This window comes from Callithrix jacchus, chromosome 6, assembly GCF_049354715.1.
Source record: "Callithrix jacchus isolate 240 chromosome 6, calJac240_pri, whole genome shotgun sequence".
Taxonomy (NCBI): domain Eukaryota; kingdom Metazoa; phylum Chordata; class Mammalia; order Primates; family Cebidae; genus Callithrix; species Callithrix jacchus.
Window position 1 is genome coordinate 111,648,244 of NC_133507.1, and position 23,070 is coordinate 111,671,313.

General features: G+C 44.0%; 1 long non-coding RNA gene across 1 annotated transcript; it reads right to left on the reverse strand.

The window, feature by feature from the left end:
• Positions 1–2,473: 2,473 nt before the first annotated feature.
• On the reverse strand, positions 2,474–23,007 carry LOC118154796 (uncharacterized). The gene is made up of 3 exons (XR_004745060.2): positions 22,575–23,007; positions 19,256–19,344; positions 2,474–2,959 (listed from the first exon to the last, which is right to left on the reverse strand). It is a non-coding gene; the product is annotated as an uncharacterized LOC118154796 (long non-coding RNA).
• Positions 23,008–23,070: the final 63 nt, after the last annotated feature.

The following is a 23,070-nucleotide window of genomic DNA, read 5'->3' on the forward strand; positions in this document are numbered from 1 at the left end:
TTCTTTCCTGGATAACCCCTATTCAAACTTTAAGGCCCAGTGCAGACATCACCTCTTCCTGGAAGTCTTCCAGGACCTCCAATCCAGGATTGGTTGGGCACTTCTGCAGCTACATCTCTACCATAGTATAGGATTCATCATACTCTATGAGAAATCTCTGTCTACCTGGATCTCTGACAACTGCACTGTGAGCTCCCTGGGAGAAAGAACCATTTCTTTCTTTTTTTGTATTATTAAAGACACACAATATGTTTAATCAGTGGGAAAACTCAGTAAATGCTTGACAGATGAATCAGCAAATAGATGAATGAAGAAACGCACAATGAATCACTCATGTCCACTCTTCTCCCCACATTCCTTCCATTTGTTCTGGAGATCACCTCTGGATTACAAAATACTTTAGTCCCCTATCATCTTGGTTTGTTCCTAATCATTCTATGAAATGGAAGACTCCATAGGTCTACAACATGGTATAATGTTTTTCAAACTTTCATGAATGCAACTTTAAAAATACATTTTTGATCATAATTCAAAACATACACATACAAAACCAAACAAAATATCAAAAAATTTTAACTGTCCAGGTAAGGTGGCTCATGCCTATAATCCCAGCACTTTGGGAGGCCAAGGCAGGCAGATCACCTGAGGTCAGGTGTTGGAGACCAGCCTGGCCAATATGGTGAAACCCTGTCTCTACTAAAAATACAAAAATTAGCCAGGCGTGGCGGCGAGCACCTGTAACCCCAGATACTTGGAAGGCTGAGGCAGAAGAGTCGCTTGAACCCAGGAGGCAGAGGTTGCAGTGAACTGAAATGGCGCCACTGCACTCCAGCCTGGACAGAACAAGACTTCATTTCAAAAAAAAAGTAGTGGTATAATAAGCAGTGCATCTACTATTTCCTGTTGTTTGCTATTATACACTATTTTAGTCTATTGTATTTTATATCACTTGTTAATATGCTGGTCATAGCTCACCAAATTGACTTTTTGGCCCACTACATAGGAACTAGACTTTAAAAATAATTGCTGAATAATACAGTCCTAAAGATTTTGACTCCAAACTTCTTCGAAGTATAAAGTTACAATCATTCATCCACGCTTTGGTAACTTTTCAAATGAACTTATAAAAATGTGGGTTTGAGCAGCACCACTTCTTAGTGAATTTCCAAGAACATGTTAGTTGCATAATTTACATTAAATAATTAAGCATATTTTTTCACTCTATACAGCAGTTAGATATAAACTAATTACATTTCAAAGGACAGCTGCCAAAAATGACAAACTCAGGGATCAATCTCTTACACTGTTCCTTCATGAAGATTTTATTTTCTACTCTTTGTGCTTTCATTCCTTCTCATCCGAAGGTTAAACATCAATTTACAAAAGCCTTGCCTAAGTGGTGTTGGTGGTATAGTGGTGAGCATAACCGTCTTCCTTAAAAGCCTAGCTTAGTCATATTATTCCTATTTTCTATTTCTATATTTCTTTGAAATGGTATCATAGACAATGATAGTCAAAATCATTGTACACTATTTGACCAATGAAGAAAACATAATTCAGGCATCTGTCCATGTGTCATCACAATGTCCAGTATATAATCAAAATTACTAAGCTGGGTGCAGTGAGTGGTGCATTCCCCCAGCTACTCAAGAAGCTGAGGATACAAGATCCCTCGAGTGATCCAGGAGTTTGAGGCCAGCCTGGGCAATATAGCACAACTCTGTCTCTAAAAATAATTTAAAAGAAAAAGTAGCCAGGCATGGTGGCTCGTAATCCCCGCTACTCTAGAGGCTGAGGCTGGAGGATCACTTGAGGCCAAGAATTTGGAACCAGCCTGAGCAACATAGTGAGACCTCATCTCTAAAAAATAAAACTAAACAAATAATTAGCTGGACAGGGTGGCATGTACCTGTGGACTCAGCTACTCAGGAGGGTGAGGCAGGGGTAATGCATTAACCCAAATTAGTAAGCATGAGAGGAAGCAGGAAAAAGTAAACCAGAATGAAAAATAAAAGTCAATAGAAACAGGTCCCAATGTGATCAATATGATGTTCCTAGAAGCCAAAGACTTTAAAACAATCAACAGACTGTAGTACACTTAAGAACACAAAGGAACCACATTAACATAATCAGTGAACTCTTGTAGGATGCAGCTAAAGTGGTGACTACAAGTAAATTTTGAGTTTTAAATGCATTAGAAAAGAAGAAAATATAATTTTAGTGATCTAACTTCCTAAGAAACTCAAAAAGTAAATTAGAACTAAGGTAAACAGAAAATTAGAAAGTATAAAGATAAAAACAGAAATTGATAAATTAGAAAAGAAAATAATAAAACCAAAATCTATTACCTTAAAGAATTAAAATTACAAAAAGTCTAGAAAAGACTGATCAAATAAAGAGAAAACACAAATCATGGATGTCAAAAACAAAAGGAGACAAATCAGTAAAGAGCCAATAGCTATTAAAAGGAAACTAGCAGAATAGTATAAATAATTTTGTGCCAATCAATTTGACAACTCTGGTGAGATAGATACATTTCTTGAAAAGTATACATTACCAAAACTGACACACACACAAATAGAAAATCTGAATAGCTCCGTGGTATGAGTTATCTATTTCCAGGTATTAAATATTATTCCAAAAAAGAGGAGCTTAAAATAAGAAACATTTATTGTTTCACAAGTTTCTGAGGTTAAGGAACCCAGGAGCAGCCTCACTGGGCGGTTCTGTCTCAGCGTCTTTCCCAAGGCTACAGTCAAGTTGCCAAGCAAGGCTGCAGTCATCTCAAGACTTGACTGGACTGGAGAATTCATTTCTAGTCTCACTCCCAGGGTTGTTGGCAGCTTCACCTCCTGGTTGGTCATCAGCCAAAAACTCTATTTCTTTCCACAAGGACCTCTCCACAAGCTTCCTGGGTGTTCACACAACATGGCTCCTGGCTTTCCTCAGAGTGAATGACCTAAGAGAGAAACATAGCTAGAATCTGCAGCCCTTTATAATATACTCATAAGTGGCATATCATCAAATCCGCTGCGTGCCATCGGTCACACAGGTAAACGCTAGTACAATGTTGAAGGAGACTACACAACTACACAAGGCTGTGAATATCAACAGGTAGGTATCACTGATGGCCCTCTTGGAGATTAGCTACCATATCTATACCTATAGTATTAAAGAAATTTAATTTGTTGTCCAAAAACTCCAAAAAAGAATTACAGACACAAACAATTTTACAGATAACTTTTTTCAAACATTAAGAAAAATATTTCAGAAAATGTAAGAGGGAAGAACATGTGTCTACTCATTTTATCAAGTCAAAATAACTCTGATGCCAAAGCCTAACGAAAAATCAGATGATAAAAAAATTAAAGACTCATCTCCCTCATAATCATATACACCAAATTCTTAACAAAATATTAGTCATGCATAACATTAAGTTCTTCAAGAACAGTTTATTCAAGGAATGCCAGGTCAATTCGACATTCAAAAATTAATTCAGTACATTCACTTAATAAATGAGAAGCCCTATCTGATCACCCCTATAGTTAGAGGAAATGCATTTGAATAAAAATTCAACACTTAGCAACAACAACAAGAAAACACTCTTGACAAACTAGAAATTAAGGAAAAGTTACCAATCTTGTAAGAAACATCTACCAAAATTCTACATCTAAAATCATACTTAAGGGTGAAATATTAAATGCTTTCTACATAAGCATGCCTGCTCTTATCATTTCTATTTGATATTGCTCTAGATGTCTTAACCAATGCAGTAAGACAAGAAGAAGAAATTAAAAAGCATAAAGATCACAAAAAATAGAAGTAAGAAGTTTCTATTTTCAGATGGCATGATTGTTAAAAGGAAATCCTGAAGAATCTAAAAATGTAATGAAATGAATAAGTTAATTTAGCAAAGTCATAGGGACAATGTCAATAATCAAAATTAATTGCATTTGTATATATTGATGGTAAACAATTTAAATTTGTTTTAAAACAATTAAATATGATTAGTTAAATTAAAATTAATTAATAAATTAAATTTATTATTAAATTTATTCAATATTTAATTAATGTTTGAAAAACATACCACTTGGAAGAAATTTTAAAAAATAAAGTACTTGAGAATAAATATAAAAAAGGACATCCAAGATCTCTATACTTAAAACGATAAGGCATTGCTAGGAGAAATTAAAGACCTAAATAAATGGCAAAATATGCTATGTTCATGATTTGGAAGTATCAATATTGTTATGATGTTAATTCCCCCAAATTAGTCAATAAACTAAAAATTATTTAAATCAAAATTTTAATAGGCTCTTTGACAGAAATCAACGTCTTTATTTTAAACTTTATTTTGAAATGCAAAGGACCGAGAGTAACCAAATCAGTCCTGAAACAAAAGAACAAACTTGGATGAACCACAACTCCTTATTTCAAGACTTACGATAAAGTTACAGTAATCAAGACAGTATGGTATTTACATAAACATATATTAATGGAACTGAATAAAAAGTCCAGGCATATAGACTCACACAGATAGAATCGATTTTTGACAAAGTTGTCAAAAAAATCTTATGGAAAAGTCTTTTTTAAAATTAGTGCTGCAACTGGATAAACACATTGAAAAATATTAATCCCAGACTCTACTTCATACCACACACACTCACACAAATTAGTTCTAGATGGATCACAGATCTAAAGAGATAGTTTAAACTGTAACACTTTAATAAAAAAATATGGGAAAATACCTTCCCAGCTTTGGGATAGGCAAAGATTTTTTTTGAAAAAAGGTGCAATTTCTAACCATAAAAGACAAAAAATGATAAATTAAAACTTCATCATAAATTTTAAATGTTTCAGCTACAAAAAATATATAAGATACCTAGAAATAACCAAGGAGGTGAAAGGTCTCTACACTGAAACTATAAAGTATTGATGACACAAATTGAAGAGGGCACAAATCAACGGAGAGATATCCTGTGCTCACGGGTTGGAAGAAATAATGTTAAAATGTCCATACTACCCAAAGCAATCTACAGATTCAGTGCAATCCCTATGAAAATACTAATGACCAAAATGGAATAAAATTCTAAATTTATATGATACCACAAAAGACTTTGAATAGCCAAAGCAATCTTGAGAAAGAGAAATCAAAGAAAGCTGGAGGCATCACTTGTAGCCTGACTTCAAAATATGCTATAGAGCAATTGTAACCAAAACAGCATGGTATTGGCATAAAAACAGACACACAGACCAATGGAACAGCATTAGAGCCCAGAAAGAAATCCATACATGTATACAAAAAACATATGTACATACATACAAATAACAGCCAACTGATTTTTGACAAAGGTGCCAAGAACATACACAGGGGAAAGGACAGTCTCTTCAATAAGTGATACTGGAAAAATTATATATCTGAGTACGGAAGAATGAAACTGGGGGCAGAGGTTGCAGTAGCAGTGAGCTGAGATCATGTCTTAAATGTAAGACTCAAAGCTATGAAAATACTAGAAGAACACTTAGGGGAAATGCTCCATGACATTGAACTGGCAAAGATTTTTTGAACAAGATCTCAAAAACACAAGGCAACAAAAGCAAAAATAGATAAATGAGATCACATAAAATGAAAAACCTTCTGCCCAGGAAAGGAAACAATCAACAAGGTGAAGAGATAGTTCTATAGAATGAGAGGAAATATTTGGAAAGTATACATCTGACAAGGGGTTAATATTCAGAATGTATTTTTTAAAATTAACTCAACGACTAAAAAACTCATCACCCTCTTTTAAAATGAGCAAAAGACCATAATAGATGTTTATCAAAAGAGGACACACAAATGGTCCACAGTTATACAAAAAAAATGCTCAACATTAGTAATCATCAGGAAAATGCAAATAAAAACCACAATGAGATGTCATCTTACTCCAAGTAGAATGGCTATTATCAAAAAGACAAAAGATGACAAATGTTGGTGAAAACGTGGAGAAAAGGGATCACTTATTACATACCATTAGTGGGAATGTAAACTAGTACAATCACTATGAAAACAGTATGGAGGTTCCTCAAAATTTTTAAATGGAATGACAATATAATCCAGCAATCTCATTACTGGATATATATCCAAAACAAGTGAAATAAAATCAGTTTGTTGAAGAAATATCGCACTCTCGTGTTTATTGTAGCATAATGCACAGTAGCCGAGATATGCAACCAATCTATTAATTAATGGATGAATGGACAAAGAAAATGTGGTATATACACACAATAGAATACTATTCAGTCTTAAAAAATAATTATGAAATCTTGTCGTTTGCAACAAAATGAATGATCCTGGAGGACATTATGCTAAGTGAAATAAGCCAGACACAGAAAGACAAATACTGCATAATCTCACTTACATATTGTATTAGTCCATTCTTACATTGCTATAAAGAACTACCTGAGACTGGGTAACTTTTAAAGAAAAGAGATTTAATTGGCTTACAGTTCCTCAGGCTGTACAGGAAGCATGCCTGGGGAGACCTCAGGAAACTTACAGTCATGGAGAAGGTGAAGGGGAAGCAGGCACATCTTACATAGCTGGAGCAGGAGGAAGAGAACAAAGGGGAGGTGCCTCACACTTTTTAAAAAACCGGATCTCGTGAGAACTCACTATCACAAGAACAGCAGAGGGGAAATCTGCCCTTGTGATCTAATCACCTCCCACAAGGCTCTTCCTCCAACACTGGGGATTATAATTCAACATGAGATTTGGGCAGGCACACAAATCCAAACCATATCACATGTAGAATCTTCAAAAGCTGGTCTCATTAATAGAAATAGAACATTTGGTTACCAGAGGACAGGAGAGGGAGGGGAGGATGGAGAAAGGATGGTCAATGGGTGCAAAGTTGCAGTTGGAAAGGAAGAGTATGTTCTGGTGTTCAACTGCACAGCACAGTGACTGCAGTCAATGATAAGGTGCTGTGTATCTCAAAACAGCTAGAAAAGAGGATTTTTCTATCTTCTCATCACAAAGAAATGATAAATGATTGAGGTGATAGATACACTAAATACTCTGATTTGATTATGACATAATATATGCACATATTGAAACATCCTATTGTACCCTATACATATGTACAATTATTAGGTGTGAATTAATTTTTTTATAGTTCTGAACCAAGTTTTTAAATTGCCTTAAAAAATCACTAGCTCCTCCGATTTATGATGTTCAAGTTTGGAATCACATGCTACTTAATGAAAAATATTTAATTTTCTTTATTTAAAGGCACTATTCAGAAAATGAAAAAGTAAGTGATAGGCTGGGGAAAATACTCATGAGATATATATTTGACACAGGGCTTGTATTTAGAAGAATATATTTTTAAAGCCCTACAGACCAATAGTAAAGAGATAAACAACTTATTTTTTTAAAAGGTCAAAAGACGTGAGCAGGCGACGATAAACAAATGGCCAGTAAACACATAAACATTTCTCAAGATCATTGTATTCAAGGAAACTGAAATTAAAACCACAATGAAATACCATTTCACATTCATTAAAACACTAAATTCAAAGAGACTGCCTTAATCAGTTTCAGGTACAAGGTACCATATACTGAACGTTTAAACACTAGACATTTATTTCTCACAGTTCTGGAAGCTGGAAGTCCAAAATCAAGGTGCTGACCAATTGGGTGTCTGGTGAGGGCCTTTTTCCTAACTTCTTGTATCTTCACATGGCAGAGAGATAATCTCTCACCTCTCTTTCTCTCTCTCTCTCTCTCTCTCTCTCTCTCTCTCTCTCTCTCTCTCTCTCGATGGAGTCTTGCTCTGTTGCCCAGGCTGGAATTCAGTGACACAATCTCAGCTCACTGACACTGCAACCTCTGCCTCCCTGGTTCAAGTGATTCTCCTGTCTCAGCCTCCAGAGTAGCTGGAATTACAGGTGCGTGCACCACCGCATCTGGCTAAATTTTGTATTTTTAGTAGAGAGGCGGTTTCTCACCATGTTGGCCAGACTGGCCTCAAACCCCTCACCTCAGCCTCCAAAAGTGCTGGGATTACAGGAGTGAGCCACCTCACCCAGCCTTCACATTTCTTTTTATAAGGGCACTAATTCTATTCCCAAGCGCTCCACTCTCATGACCTCATTATCCCGAAAAGAACCACCTCCAAATGCCATCCTACTGGGCTTCCACATGTGAAATGAGGGGGATACATGCATTCAGTCCATAGCACAGACTGACAACACCGCAGCTTGATGAGAATGTGGACAACAGGAATTCTCACACATTTTAGGTGGAAATGTATGGCGGGACAACCACTTTGCAAATCCGTCTGGAAGTTTCTCTACACTTCCACTACTCTATGATCCCACAATTCCACTCCCGGGCATTTGCCAAAGAAAAGAGAAAATCTATGTCCACAAAAAGGACCTATGAAAGATTGTTTATAGAAGCTTTAGTCATACTATTCAAAAACTGGAAATAACTGTTACGTCTACCAACTGGAAGAGATTTTTTTTAAGTTGTCATATTGTCACGATGCAACATCATTCTATTCAATGAAAGAAGCTAGACACCAAAGAACATACATTGTAAGCTTCCATTTATATGAAGTTCAAGAGCAAGCAAAACTGATCTCTGATGATAGACATCAGAAGAGTGATTGTCTATGACAGGTGATGATTGATTCAAAGGGGGACATGAAGGAACTTTCTGGAATGATGAAATTTTTCTTTATCTTGATTGAAGTATATGCATTTGTCGCAATTCAGTGGGTTATAAAATTATGATTTATGCAGTTCACAGGATATAAATTTTGTCTCAATAAAAAGTGCAGTGAGACCATTGTATTTATGCTGAGCAAGCGATCATATTATCTGGAGCATAATATTCAAGATGACATAAAAAAAGCCCACCCAGCTGGCATGCCACCATGCAGCCCCCACCTGTACTGCTTTCTCATTAAGCAAAACCCGCCCATAAGCCAGCTGTTGTCTGCTGTGCTTCCACGTAGACTCACAAAAGCAAAGGCTGTTTCTTGCTTGTTCTCTCCTTCCCCCACTTCCAACCACTAAGGAGGCAAGAGCCCAAACTATCTCCTCCTGTCTCCTTTCCTTAGCAATAGTCACTGGCTTCTGATCAGAGTTCCTCTGGCTGACCAAGCTCTGCAATTTGCACATCCCTCCAGGGCCTCCCCTGATCCCTCTAGAGTTGGTGCTATCATTCCCGCCTTTGAGAAGACTCAGAGACAGCAGGTGCAAAGGCATCAGGCCAGGTGCCACAGCTGCCCTCGACCCTGTGATCTCCAGCAGGGTCCCTGGAAGCTCTGGCAGAGAAGGCGCAATCAGACGCCCATGTCATGGTGGAAGGAGGGTGAGGCGATGTTTCCAAGCTGACTACAGCCCAATCAGGTCTAGCTGGTTATCCTCCTGACCTTCTGAGTCCCAAAGATGGATCTGGGACTGATCCACCACTGGGTCCCCCAGGAACATCTCCTGAGTGCCTGCCTGGTGCCTTTCATATTGTAGAGGAGAGAAAGACAAAGGAGGAGGAGGAGCAGGAAAGGATGAATCTGTCAGCTACAAGAAAAAGACAAAACCATCTTCCTAGTTCTTGGCCTCACACCATCTGTGACAGAGTCAGTTTCTAAAGCAAGTGAGCCTGACCTCTGGAATCATGCACAGCCCCCAGGCATTGCCAAGAGTAAGCAATGGGAAGAGAATGTCCAGGCTAAAGGCAGTGTTTCATTTTCCACTGGTGCTCTGTGGTCATGGAAACAGGCTGGGCCAGGATTGCAGGACAGAGATGGGAAGCATCACGGAGTCTGTCCTAGATGTCACTAGGCTTTGTTCAGCCTTATCCACTGCAGAGCACTCTCAAAAGGTCTCTGTCACCCACTAGGGGACAAGGTGCAACATGACTCCTGCCTTCACAGTGGCTGTACTCCAGATGGGAGACAAGCCCAGCTCACCCACTCTAATAGAACCAGAAAGGATGACAACCCTTAGGAACACAAAAACCCACCTGGTCCCATTAAAGAAACAGAGTTCAGAACCCACAAGTAATGAAGGGGGATTAACTTCACTTATGACTCTTGAGGAATACCAGACTCCAAATGCAGCACATGCTTCCCTGTTACTCTCACCCTCCCTCCAGCCCCTGTGCCAATCCCCTTCTTCCCCTCCCGGCCTCAGCTTCCACATCGCCTCCTGCTCCTTCTTCCCAACCTTTCCCATGAGTCCAGACTTTAATCATCTTCTCTCTGTTCTCATAATTCTGCATCACAGAAGCCAAAACATCTGGCTGAGGAAGGCAGACCCTTCCTAATGGAGCAGAGGATGGGACAGCTAAGAAATTGGTAGCCAGATTAGCACTGTGAGCCTGGGAACACCTGCCAGTTCACCAGCACAGACAATATTGTGGGATGATGCCACTCAATTTCCAGAGCTGAGACAATGAGGAAGCAGGCCTGGAGAGGCCCTGGAAGATGAGAAGGGTGGGGAATGCAGAAAAAGAGAGAGCATCATAAGATTAGGGAATAGCAGCCAGCACAGTGCTCAGCTCTACCAGGATGGATGGAGCATGGCTGCTCATTTATACACTCAGTGACAGGAAGCCGCCAAGGAGGGGCTGTGTTTTGTTTAGTGATTTGTGCTTTACTGAAGCAGCAGAGATCATGCCTGGCTCCCTGTGAAGCTGCAGCTGAGGTCTTCCTGAGTGTGGAGCCAATAGAAGAGGGCACTGGGACACCAAGGCCACATGCAAGGGCTTCCCCTCCTTGGTCAGGAGGGTGTGGAAGGAGCTATTCGGAGACAGCCCTCAGCTCAGGACACCTGTATCATTCAGCCTAAGTCTCTCCTGTACACCTGAACAATCAGATGCGGGTTCTTTTCCACCAATGAGATGCTGAGGAAGGACCTCGCCTGCCAGGTCTCCAAGCACACCTTTGTCATCTGTCAAAGCTGCTGATGGGAACATCAACCAAATGCACACACTCAGAGCTGACACTCAGCCGTCTACTGCGCAGGCACACACTGCAGCCCTGTTATAGGTCTTGATGTTTTGATGGACAAGTACCATGACTTCTTTGAAATATATGCCACAGCACCTCCTGCCAATCACTTCTATGAAATTTGGTAACATATGACCAAGCCTATGACTTCCACGTGTTAAGAATCAGGGCTGTGGTGGTCTCAGTGTGAGGTGGTGAGCATCCTCTATTCTTGCCTGCATTGCAGTTCTTACAGGCATCAAAGTCTGTTTTAAACATTGAGTCTGTGGCCTCTTTCCCCACAATTCTCCAGCTGACTCCCTGATATGGATGTGACCACCCAATGAGCTGCCTGCTGCAGGGACCTTCCAAACCTCCCCCTGGCACTTCGTCGCCAAACCTACCTTATCAGCTCAACCTACCACATCCCCTGAGTCTATCCCAACCATATCACATGCACCCCATTCCCACCACCAGTCCATCCAGCCTTGGGCCTTTAAACTAGCTGACAACTCCCATGCCAGGAAAGGCCCCCAGGAAGAAGAACCCTCTGCCAACTGCCATGCAGCCCAATCCTGTCACTGTGTAGAACTTGTTCATTGCCACCATATCTGCTTTTTACCCCTAAATTATCTCATCCTCCCAAGTTCTGGATCCTAGATTCAGCTCCAGTCCACAGGAGGAAGCTTGGTTCATCACCAGGACCTCCCTCTTGGACACCACAAGTCACTCAGCTGTTTGTCAACATGTACTCCTCTGGATGCATCTGCTTCTAGCCACCCCAGGGACTGCTCTGGGACCCAGCCTTACTTTTCTGCATAGCTGATGTCCTCATCACATCAGATCCCACACATTGCACCTTTGCTGGCAATAGCCCCACCCTCAACCTCTCTCACCAACCTACCACCTCCACTCCAGCCCTTCCCTTTCTCAAGCCTCCACTCAGCTCTCCGGTTCCTCATTACTCACCAAGACAGGGCTTGCAAAACTCATGACAGGAGGCAGGTTGAGGCCCATGGCAGCATCCCCAGATCAACTGCCTGTCATTCACAGAGCCAATTCACTTACTAAAGGGGGAACTGAACTGGGCTTATCCAGCCATGCCTGGCATGGCCATGTTCACAGCACAGTGTCCCTGTGCTCTGCAATAGTATCAGTGGTTGGCTTCGATTGAGCATGGATACCACGCCAGATGCTGCAATAAGCTTCACACACATTTTGCCTCCTTTTTGCTGCCATCCTATGAAGTTTATTTTCCCGATAAGGAGACAGAAGCTTACAGAGTCTGAGTAGCTTTCCAGGGTCACATGGCCAGAGCTCAATTCAAACCCAGCTCTGTCCAGGCCAAGGCCTGGGTTCTGACTCATTCATATATAGGGTTTCATAGCATTCCCCCTTAATGGCAGATTTATTCATTCACTGTTTTCTTCAACAAATATTTGTTTAGCACCTACTATGTGTGGGTCACCATGTCCCCAACCCAAATTTCATGTCAAGTTATAATCCTTAATGTTGGAGGAGCAACCTGGTGGGAGGTGATCTGATCATGGGGGTGGAGTCTCCCCTTGTTGATTTCATGATAGTGACTGAATTCCCATGAGATCCGGTTGTTTAAAAATGTGTAGCACCTTCTCCTTCACTCTCTCTTCCTCCTGCTCCCACAGTGTAAGACGTGCTGGCTTCCCTTTTGCCTTCCTCCATCATTGGAAGTTTCCTAAGGCCTCCTCAGCCATGCTTTCTGTACAGCCTGTTGAACTGTGAGTCAGCTAAGCCTCTTTTCTCTATGAATTACCCAGTCTCAAGTAGTTCTTTATAGCAATGCAAAAACAAATACAGAGGCTATATACAGATTTTTGTAATCCCACTTAGAGTGAATATCCACACATTTCACTGCAGAAATGTCAATATTTTTTATTACAGGATGTTCTAACATATCCTGCTGGAGGTATTAAGTTCCTACAATTTAAAAATTCTAAGCTCTAAAACATATCTGGTGCACAGAATTTCAGGTAAGAAATTATAAACCTAAATGGAATTGGAAGTACAAGTCTAGAGTTCTAGGGAAAGGCCAGGGGCTCAGGGCTGAAGATAAAAAATTTAGAACCATCAGCACCACTGTGATATTTAAAGCTTTGACACCAGACTTTACCTTGGGAAAGACTGTACATAGAGGAAGGCCAGAGCCTGAGCCTGGGAGACACCAACATTTAGACAATATGCAGAAGAGGTGGAGACTTTTACCCCAATTGGACAGAAGTGAACGCTGAGGCTTATGGAGGTAAAACAGTTTGCAGATGCTACACAGCTGTGCAGACATCAGCAGGTTCCAAGTTCTGGGCCCCACCTCTGCACGGTGAGCTCTTTGGTTGGCCCCAAAACCCACTGAGGCTAACTGGCCCCTGTCAGGTGAACCTGCTGTATCTGAGCACATTCACTCTGAGTTCTGCACTATCTTGTGTATGGTGCCCATGCTGCCAAGTACTGCTCATTTCCTCCCTCCCTGAGCCACCAGTGTGCCCTGTAGACGTCATGCATCACATGTGGTTGTGATCAGCTATTTGTGGTCTGTTCCTTCCACCAAGTTGTGCAATAATCGAGGACACACGTTGTTTCTTAATCATTTTTTGCATTTCTTTGTACCATGCACATAGTGGAAACTCAGTAAATATGTGTCGAAGTGTCCTAAAATCCTACAGGTGTTCAAATACACGTAGGAATTCCTTCGGCTGTATCAATTCAGCCAACAGAGAAGTCTGTGGCATAAACAGTCCACAGCACTTTTGTGTCTTGTCCCCTCTTTTGTGTCTAGGTTAGATACTTCTCCACAGCAAGCTGGACCCATTAGTTCAAAAGCCTGCTGGAACCACATTCAAATGTTTACACATTGAATTGTTTTAAACATAGCTCAAATAAATAGATTCTCAGCTGTTTCTAGCCTGCTTGCTTTGCACACTTGACAGAACTGCACCAGCATCTGCAGCCACAGATAAGATCAACTCAAGAGCTGTTAAGACCCCAAGCTATTGCTGCCCTTTGGAGCTCTCTGATCTGGAAAGCTGCTGAGCAACCTTATCTAGACACATGACCCCCTCACCAAGCCGCCTCTCCCCCAGGGGTTCCCTTCTTCTCCTCCTCCTCCTCCTCCTCCTCCTCCTCCTCCTCCTCCTCCTCCTCCTCGTCCCCCTCCCTCCTCCTCCTCCTCCTCCTCCTCCAGATGGTAACCTTCATACCATTGCCTCTAGATGACCTCTTGCTGTGAGGGACATGCAAATCGCTCAAAGAAAGATTTAAACTTGTGGTGCTATTGCCACCTCATGGTCAGCCCCCATATCCTTCAAGCCTGCATTAAGGCTGTCAGATCACCTCCCTACCTTCCCTACACAGAAGCAGTCAGCCAGGAGCTCTGCTGAGACCAGAACTTCATCCCGCGGCAGTGAGCAGCTCTAGCATTTGAAAGAGAGAGTCTGTTTTCCAGGAGCTCCTCATGAGTTTCCCCGACCAGACCATTACGCTTGCCCGATAGATGAGCATGGCACGGGTCCATCCATCTTACATTTTGAGCACCTACCGTGTGCCGGCCTCAATGAGTCACAGCCCAATAATGGAGACTAACATTTAAGCAAATCCTTTCAAGGTGTGAAGCTGTAATCCTAAGGGGTGAAACACTCAGAAAATAGAACTTTTAAGGTAGAAGTCAGTATGTTCCAGCCAGACCTGAGAGAAGGGTATTGCAGTCTGGGCTCAGGAGGAAGCTGGAGGGTTTGGGAAGCTGCAGGTGGTTGGGTTTGGTGGGAATAAGAGGCAGTATGTGCCATGAGTGCGAACAACCAGGTCTGGAGACTCTCCTCAGCCAGGCCAGGGGGTGGAGTGCCTGAAGGTTTTCGGCAGGGGATGATGATCAACTGTGCTTAGGTCAGTGATGCGGAGGGTCTGCCTTCTAGAAGACTCTCTCTGGAACACTGTTTGCATGGAAATATCGTGTCCACCCTCTTTCCGAGGCCTGGGCCCTCCACGCCTGGCCTAGACCTTGCGGGGGACAGCTCAGGTCTCTGTAGCTCTAGGACACGTGGCAGTGCTCACCTTCCAACTCCTGTTCAGCATGTGACCAGCTCACAGGCGGCTAAAAACAGTCCAGCCTTGGACACTCACTGGTGCTTGAGGGCGGGTGGAAGCCAGGGTAGATAGCTCAGGAATCCCCCAGGCACCCAGCTGTGCAAGCATAACCCAACTTTCAAGGCAAGTAATTTCCATAAGAGTTGGCTTCTTGGCATTCAGGGACCAACACCTGACCTACTTCCCCACCAACCCTTCCCACAGAATGGGGATGTTTCAATAGGGAGCATTTCCCTCCTCCCCGACTTTATTAAAACAATTCATCTCACACCTGCCCCTGTTTAGTCACTTAAGGCCCCGGGGCCTTCAGGCCACTCCCATGCCCTATCCTGACTGAATGCAGAGGCCAGCCCACACAACCAGTCATGGGTCACTTTTGTGGGCTGGCCCCTCCACAGCTAACAGCTGCCCCATCTCAGTCCAGGTGAGGAGGTGCCTGGAGGGAGGGAATAAGGAAGTAAAGCACCGCTGTAGAAATGGAGGTAAACAGAAGTGTCACATGGGGACATTGTGCACCCAGCCACTGCCCCTCCCCGCTAAAGCTGAAGAGTGAAAGATTCCACGAGTACCCCTCCCAGACAGGGGACACCCCCAGGGAGGAAGCCTGGCACCCTGCCTGGCTTGAGGCTGGGTACACTAGAAGCTGCAGGTTCCCTGAGAGTGAGCCCAGAAAAAAGAGGCTTGTAGGGAGACACTTGGGGGAGGATTTGAGATGTTCCCCCAAAGCTTGGGGGCTGAATATGGACGTCGAAGCCAGTGCAAGTTTCTCCTTTGGGGATTTCTGAAGGCAGAATACTCACTGAAGCTTATCATGATGGCGGGACACATTGAGGGCACATGCCACCAGGTGTCTATGCTCCTTGGGAGGCAGAGTTAGATCTCAGTAGTTCTCAGGCTTCATGTCAGTGAATCTCAGGGGTTACAGGAGGAAGAGTTAAGGGCTGTGGTGGTTGCTGAACCCAGACAGGTGGAAACCCACCCAGAGAGGAGTCTGGGACGTGGGCCCTGACAGGGTCAAGAGAAGCCTGGACATCCTCTCTTAGGGAGTCTCTGAGAGGGTGGATCTCGAGTAAAGCAGATGCCACCCCTGGGCAATTCCATGCACTGGGCACACAGAGTCCACCTGGCAGAAGACAAAGTCAGGCCAAGCTGGGGCATCCTGAAGCTGTCCCCCACCAACAGGTGGCCCATCCCATGAGAGTCCTGTGGCCTTGTCTCCATCTGGAAGACGGGAGGCCCATGCCTCTCTCAAATTTCTGACGTCTTACAAGTGAAGCATGGACTGGCCCTTTGTTCTGGAGGTGCAGACAAATATTATCTCCATTTTGCAGATTGGGAAACAGAGGCATCTACAAGTGAAGGGATTAAATCAAGGCACACAGGCTGCGAATGCCAGAAGGAGCTTAGATATCTGAGGTTTGCACTCCTAACCACTGCTTCCCAGGGCAGCTAGAATGCCTCAGCATGGCTGGGCCCCTGAATGTACTCCTGCCCTTGGCAGTTATTTCTAATAGTTCAATGTTTCCATGAAGCTGACACACAAGTAATTACTCACAGGGTCTGGATTCCCTGCAAATAGACTCTCTCATTGCTTCCTGGCTGAATGGGATATCAGAGTCCCTGTCACCTGTCACCTGGCCAGGCTGTTGCTCTCATCCCTCCCTCCCCTCACCTCAGTGCTGCAGGGTCTATCAGTGGCCCATCCTCCACTCTGCCCCTTGTGGCCCCTCCTCCACTCTGCCCCTTGTCACCTCAGGGCTCCCTGGACAGTCTTCGAATTTCTCTGCCTAGGGCCGTTCTCTGGCTGCTGGAGCACAGAGGCGCTGGGGAATGAATCCCCCTAGAAAGCAACCCCCAACTGATGACAGGGTGCAGTGTGCACATACCCAGCTCCCTCACCCTTGGGTAGGGTCCTTGTGAGGTGTGCATTCTTCACTGGCCCCAAAGTTCCCCAGTGGGTGTGAACCAAGTATCCACAACACTAATCTGCTTTACAAGCAAGGTGTTCTGCCCTTCCAGGTCTCCCCTCCCACTTACTACTGGTGTGACCTGGAATCACCTCCAGAAGAATCCAATCTTTGAGGGTCTGTTGCCAGAGAAGCCAGACAAGGGTAACCCGCCTCCCTTCCTCCAGCCCAAACAGAAAAGAAGTGGAGCTACCTCGTCTGCCCACCTTAAGGACCTTTCTCCCTGCTTTCCTCTAGCTCTGATGGTTCAGCCCTTCCTAAGCTCCTGTCGTGGAGAGGTCCCCCTCCCTCCTGTCCCAGAGAAAAGCCTGTGGGACAGATGAAGAAACTGAGGCACAGAGAGATTAATGACCCTGTGGAGAGCTGTCCTCACTGCCCCCCTCCTCACCACTACATGGGCAGAAAGATGGCTTGGGGTTGCTGGGAACTGCATACATTTTTATTGCCTTGGATCTCCTCACCTGGCATCTTCCATGCCTGAATAATATGTGAGATTTTCTCCCTCCCATGCTTTCTACCTGTTTCATCTTTCCAGGCCCAGCATGGTTGCTGGGATCTCCAAGTGCCCACCCCCAAGCAGGCAGCTTGCCCCAGAGCACACTGGGGCCAAAGTACTGTCTGTCCTTCCTGCCCAGGATGCCGACCTGCATCTCTGCTTGGCAGAGATTTGTGGGCACACATCGAAACTCGGGCAGGATGTTCTCCCCCTTCTGTCACCCCTGGAACCTTCAAAATCTCTCATCTAATTTGTTTTGTAGCTTGAATTTCACTTCATTGTTTTCAGCCCATTCTCATAACGCTGAGATTCTACTGAATTCTTTCTGTTATTCTCACTGGTGTTTAGCTCCCTCCCAATTTCATATCCGCTCTGAATTTAATTAGCAGGCTATGTATCCAGATCACTAAAAAGGCTGTCAGGGATTGCTCATGGTGAAGGCCGATGGCCTCGCCTCTCTCCAGCCCCACTCACACACACACTCCGCGTGCACATTGCCGACCGCCTGGGGTGCCTGGGCACAGCTGTCTTCTGCCACCCTGCTGCCTGAGGGTGCAGCTTTCTGAACAGGGTTGAGGGGTGCTGCTCCAGCTGAGCCTCCAGACTGCCCCACGCCATGAGGGACCAAGGGACACTTGCAGCCAAGGTCATCCAATTGCCCACACCACGTTCCTTCCTCATCTCTGTGCACGTTGTTAGCCTCTCTGAAGAACAGGGTTTTCCCCTGTGTAGGAAGGACAATGGTACCTGCTTTTCACTCTGTGTGTGTGAAGGGGAGTTGGGAGTGGGATGAGGAGAGATGACATGTGCACAGCAAGCAGCCTGGAGCTGGGACAGGGGAGATACTTAATAAAAGCTTGCTTCTTCCCCCAATTTCTCTGAATCAAGACAAATGTGCACTGTGAGCTTGGATGAGTCTCTCCGCTTCTGCTATGGCTAATGTGGTCATAAGGAGATTTCTGGAAGAAGATGAATTTGTCCAAATACCTCCCAAAACCATAGCTCTGTGAATGCCCACTCCTGGATACGAGGCTCTGACCAGGCCCCCTTCCAGTGATATGCAGCTCCTGGGGTCATGTCTAAAATGGGAAGTTCTCATTGGTGCTCCACGAAAGGGCTCATCTGATTTTGCTTCTGCAAGTATACCCAGCAGCTCACAATGCCAGGCACACATTGACATTGACAGCCAGCGAGTCAATGTCCACAGCCCCCTTTTCCCTTAACAACAGAACACCTGGATTTCAGCTGGACCCCAGGTCGCTTTGCAGTTGGCTGTGACCAGATAACCAAGTTCTGGTCGATGCAACGTATGCAAGTTTCAGGACATGTCTTTGAAGAGAAAGAGATGCCCTTCCCTTCCCCTGCCTCCTCTGCAGCTACCCAGAATGTGAACTTATGCAGGACTGGATCCGTTCCCTTGGACTATGCGACAGAAGCTGCACGTTGAACACATCAGCACAAAAGAGAGGAGTCTGAGTCCACTGCCGCCCTTGCCACCTGCTGGACATCCACAGGATAGAGAAATCGAGTTCTATCTGATTAGGGCACTGATTTATATTTTATATATTTTGTGTATCTGCCCAAACTGCATCATAACCATTACAGTGGGAGATAAATCAATATTCATTGATGGAATAGCAAACTTTAGAGATCATGAAGGTTTTCCAGAACAAAGTCACAATAAAAATGAACCATACCTTGTATTAGGATGAACTGCAGGAGACTGACCTCTGGGACAGGGGAGTGAGGACCGCAGCAGACATTCTCCCTAACAAACACCATTCACCTACAGAAAGTTGTAAAAACAGTCATTTAAAGTCTCTGGAAATTGTTCTGGTGGCATACCAAAATAGAGAAGCATTTATTCAAGAAAATCTACCAAATCTTCATAAGAACAGGGAGCATCTGTGGATAGTACTAGCTCAGTCCCCCAGTCCCAAGGTCTATCTTAGAGAAAGCACTCCAGGAGCTAGAATTCAAGTGAGCACAACCAAAAAGACAGGACTCTTCCTCTCTCCAGCTCCCAGTTTAGACCTGGTTTCACCTACTTACTGAGACCTGCTCTGGGCAGGTATGCCCAAGAAGACAGGCTCCTTGAACTCAGCTGTCTTTTGATTCTAATGATTTGACATCTGGGCCCTTAGTAACTCTGAGAGGCTGCCCTTCCCAGAGCTAGCCAATCCATGGAGACAGTAAATGACTGGTTGTTATAAACTGTGGGTTTTATTGTCCACTGCCTGGACACAACTGTCATTGGAAAGAGAGCTGATTACTCACAGTCATGGGGAACTTTGAGAGAGGAAGCCAGGCTTAGCTGGATAAAGTTGGCCCAGGAATATGTCTTATTAGTCAGGGTTTTCCAGAGAGACAGAACCAATGAGATAGATAATAGAAAAATGAGAGGGGATTTACTATAGGAATTAGCTCACACAACTACACAGGCTGAGATGTCCCGTGACCTGCTGCCTGCTAGCTGGGGAACCAGGGAAGCTGGTAGACTGGCTCATTCCAAGTCTGAAGGCCTGGGAACCAGGAGACCTGATGGTGGAACTCTCATCTGAGGCCAAAGGGCTGAGAACCTGAAGGCCACTGGTGCAAATCAGGAGTCTGAATGCTGGAGAACCTGGAGTTCCTATAAGCAGGAGAAGGGTGTCCCAGCTCCAGAAGAGAGAGGGAATTCACCTTTCCTGTTTTTGCTCTGTATGGGTCTTCAATAATTTGAATGGTGCCACCTATATTGGGTGAGAGTGAACCTTCCTTTCTCAGTCTAGTGACTCAAATGCTAGTCTCTTCCAGAAACACTTCACAGGCCTACCCAGAAGTCATGCTCTACCAGCTATCTGTGTATCCATTAACCCAGTCTAGCTGACAGCTAAAATTAGCCATCATATGCCAAAATCCCTAGCAGAAGAAATCCGTTCATTGCTCTGGTAGTGCCAAGAGTGGGGTGATCCGATACCTCCTCCCCCAACCTCTTCATGGGGTGAACAGAACAGGGCTGCCACCTCCATGAGGTGCTAGGTCGAGGCGAGTGAAGTACTTTATTTGGGTACAAAATGTAAAAGGGCACCAAAAAACTCAGTAATCAAGGAAAATAATATGTATTGTGTTTATATTATATTATATATTTTTTTATAAGTAAATATTGAGTAAGTTAGAATTTTATATTTATAAATAAATTATAAATAAAAATATTTTTAAAATCTAAATTAATGCAAAAAATCACAATAAATAAAATATCAAAATGTGAAGATAATATTCTTTTTTTTTCTTTTCCTTTTATTTTTGAGACAGAGTCTCGCTTGTCACCAGGCACAAGGCTGGAGTGCAGTGGCGTGATCTTGGCTCGCTGCAAACTTCGCCTCCCAGGTTCAAGCAATTCTCCTGCCTCAGCCTCCCAAGTAGCTGGGACTACAGGTGCATGCCACCACACCCAGCTAATTTTTGTGGTTTTAGTAGACAGGGTTTCACCATGATGGCCAGGATGGTCTCTATCTCCTGACATCGTGATCCATCCACCTTGGCCTCCCAAAGTGCTGGGATTACAGGTGTGAGCCACCGCACCCAGCAAGATGATATTCTAATTCCCAATTTTTCCTTTTGCCCCAGGCTCCAGAATGACCCCCCATGTATATGCCGTTACTGAGGGGCCCAGAGCCAAAGGGAAATAAGTGAGCAGTGCTTGGGCCTCTGCTATATCATTGTTTTGTATTGAAACTCACTGAGAGGAAATAAAGGAAGGTGGAAAGGGCAACATTCTAAGGGGGAAGCAGGCAGCCTCACAAGGAATGAGGCCAGAATGCTTCCAAACACTCAGTCCACACATTTCCAACCACTCACAAGATAGAACCTTCTTTTGGACACTAAGACGACCTGTTCACTTGGACCAGTGCATGTAACCTTCATAACAAGCCCGGATCTTCTGTGTTCTTACTGTCTGCATTTTATAGTTGAGGAAGCAAGGGCCTGAGGCATTCTCACAGAGAAGGCAAGGGCTGGCCAGGACTAGATCCCATTCCATCCACCCCAGACTCCTGCTTTTGGTATCTACACCCTACTACCCATCACGCATGGCCACAGTACCACTCTCTGTGAGGTCAGTCCATGGTACCTGGGCCATGGCTCGTAGATTCTTTGTCACCTCTCAGATTTGGGCTCATTGAAGGATTGTATTGATTAGGTTAGGAAATGGCCAAGAAAGGGGTCTGAAAAGCAAGTGCTTTCCCATTTGGCAGAGGAGACAATGTAGGAATGAAACCTCCTGGGTCCAGGTAGCCAAGGGGGCACTGAGAATGAAAGATCCCAAAAACTGGGGCTGAACACAGAGTGTCCTCTGTGCCTGAGTAGTTCCTGACACATCCCTGGTAGTTGATAAATGTTTGTTGAACCTCCGGTAAATTAATGCAGGTTTTCCCAGCCTCCTTACTGTGGACAACCTTAGCTGGATGGTTCTTTGTTCCCAGGGCTGTCCTGTGCGTTGTAGGATGTTGAACAGCATCCCTAGCCTCAACTCACTAAAGGCCAGTAGTACCTTCCAGCTGTGACAACCAATAACATCTCCAAACATTGTCAAATGTCTCCTGCAGGGCAAAATCACCCAACTGGGAGCCACTGTGTTAATGAAACAAAGAATAAAAGCATGAACAGCTATTGGCCATCTTAAAGAAGAAAGGGGCCCAGCATGCCACTGAACAGACCCAGATGAGAATCGGTGGGCAGGAGGGAGGCCCTGGAACATCTCTATTAGGAGGCTGAGATCAAGTCACTGTGACTTCTTTTTCCCACTCGTCAAACTGTGTATCCATAGCAAATCTGCAAAGTGTGACACTTTCAGCAGCAACAAATGACCTATCAGAGACCCAGCCCAGGGCTATGAGCACTGTCAGTGTTCCACATGGCTGCCTGACTTATGCTGGGGCCAGAAACAATTCACTACTTCTCCTTAAAAGAGCAATTTCCCCTTAGAATGATGGATGGCCTGCCAGTCACCAGCCACAAACCAACCCTATTTCTCACCCTTCACTCGGCTGTGCCACTCCAGGGCTTTATGGCAAATTAATCAACAGTTGAGAGCAGGTTGGGAAAAGATGCAGGGTGGGGAGTACAAATCTCCAAATTCAAAGAGACAAGGCCAATCAGATTATGTTTCTAGCCTCTGCCCCATCAGCCAGTGCTAGCTGCTGTCCAGTTAGGAAGGGCAGAGGCAGACAAGCCTCTCATGTCTGGGACTTGGAGTCACATGTCCCCAGCTGGAGTCAGCCTTTACATTAGTCCTTGAAGTTTCCTGTAAAGGAAGAATATGGAAACCACAATAGGATTTATTCAACACCTTTGAGATTGGCAGAAATGAAGTCTGACAACACAAAAGTTGATGGAAATATGGAATGATGAGAGCTTATTGCTTATGGACATGTAATCAGGGAAAGCACCATGGAAGATGATTTGTGACTGTCCTGTGACTTGAACATGCACATGCTGAGTGGCCCAGGCATCCTTTTTCTAGATACCAAAT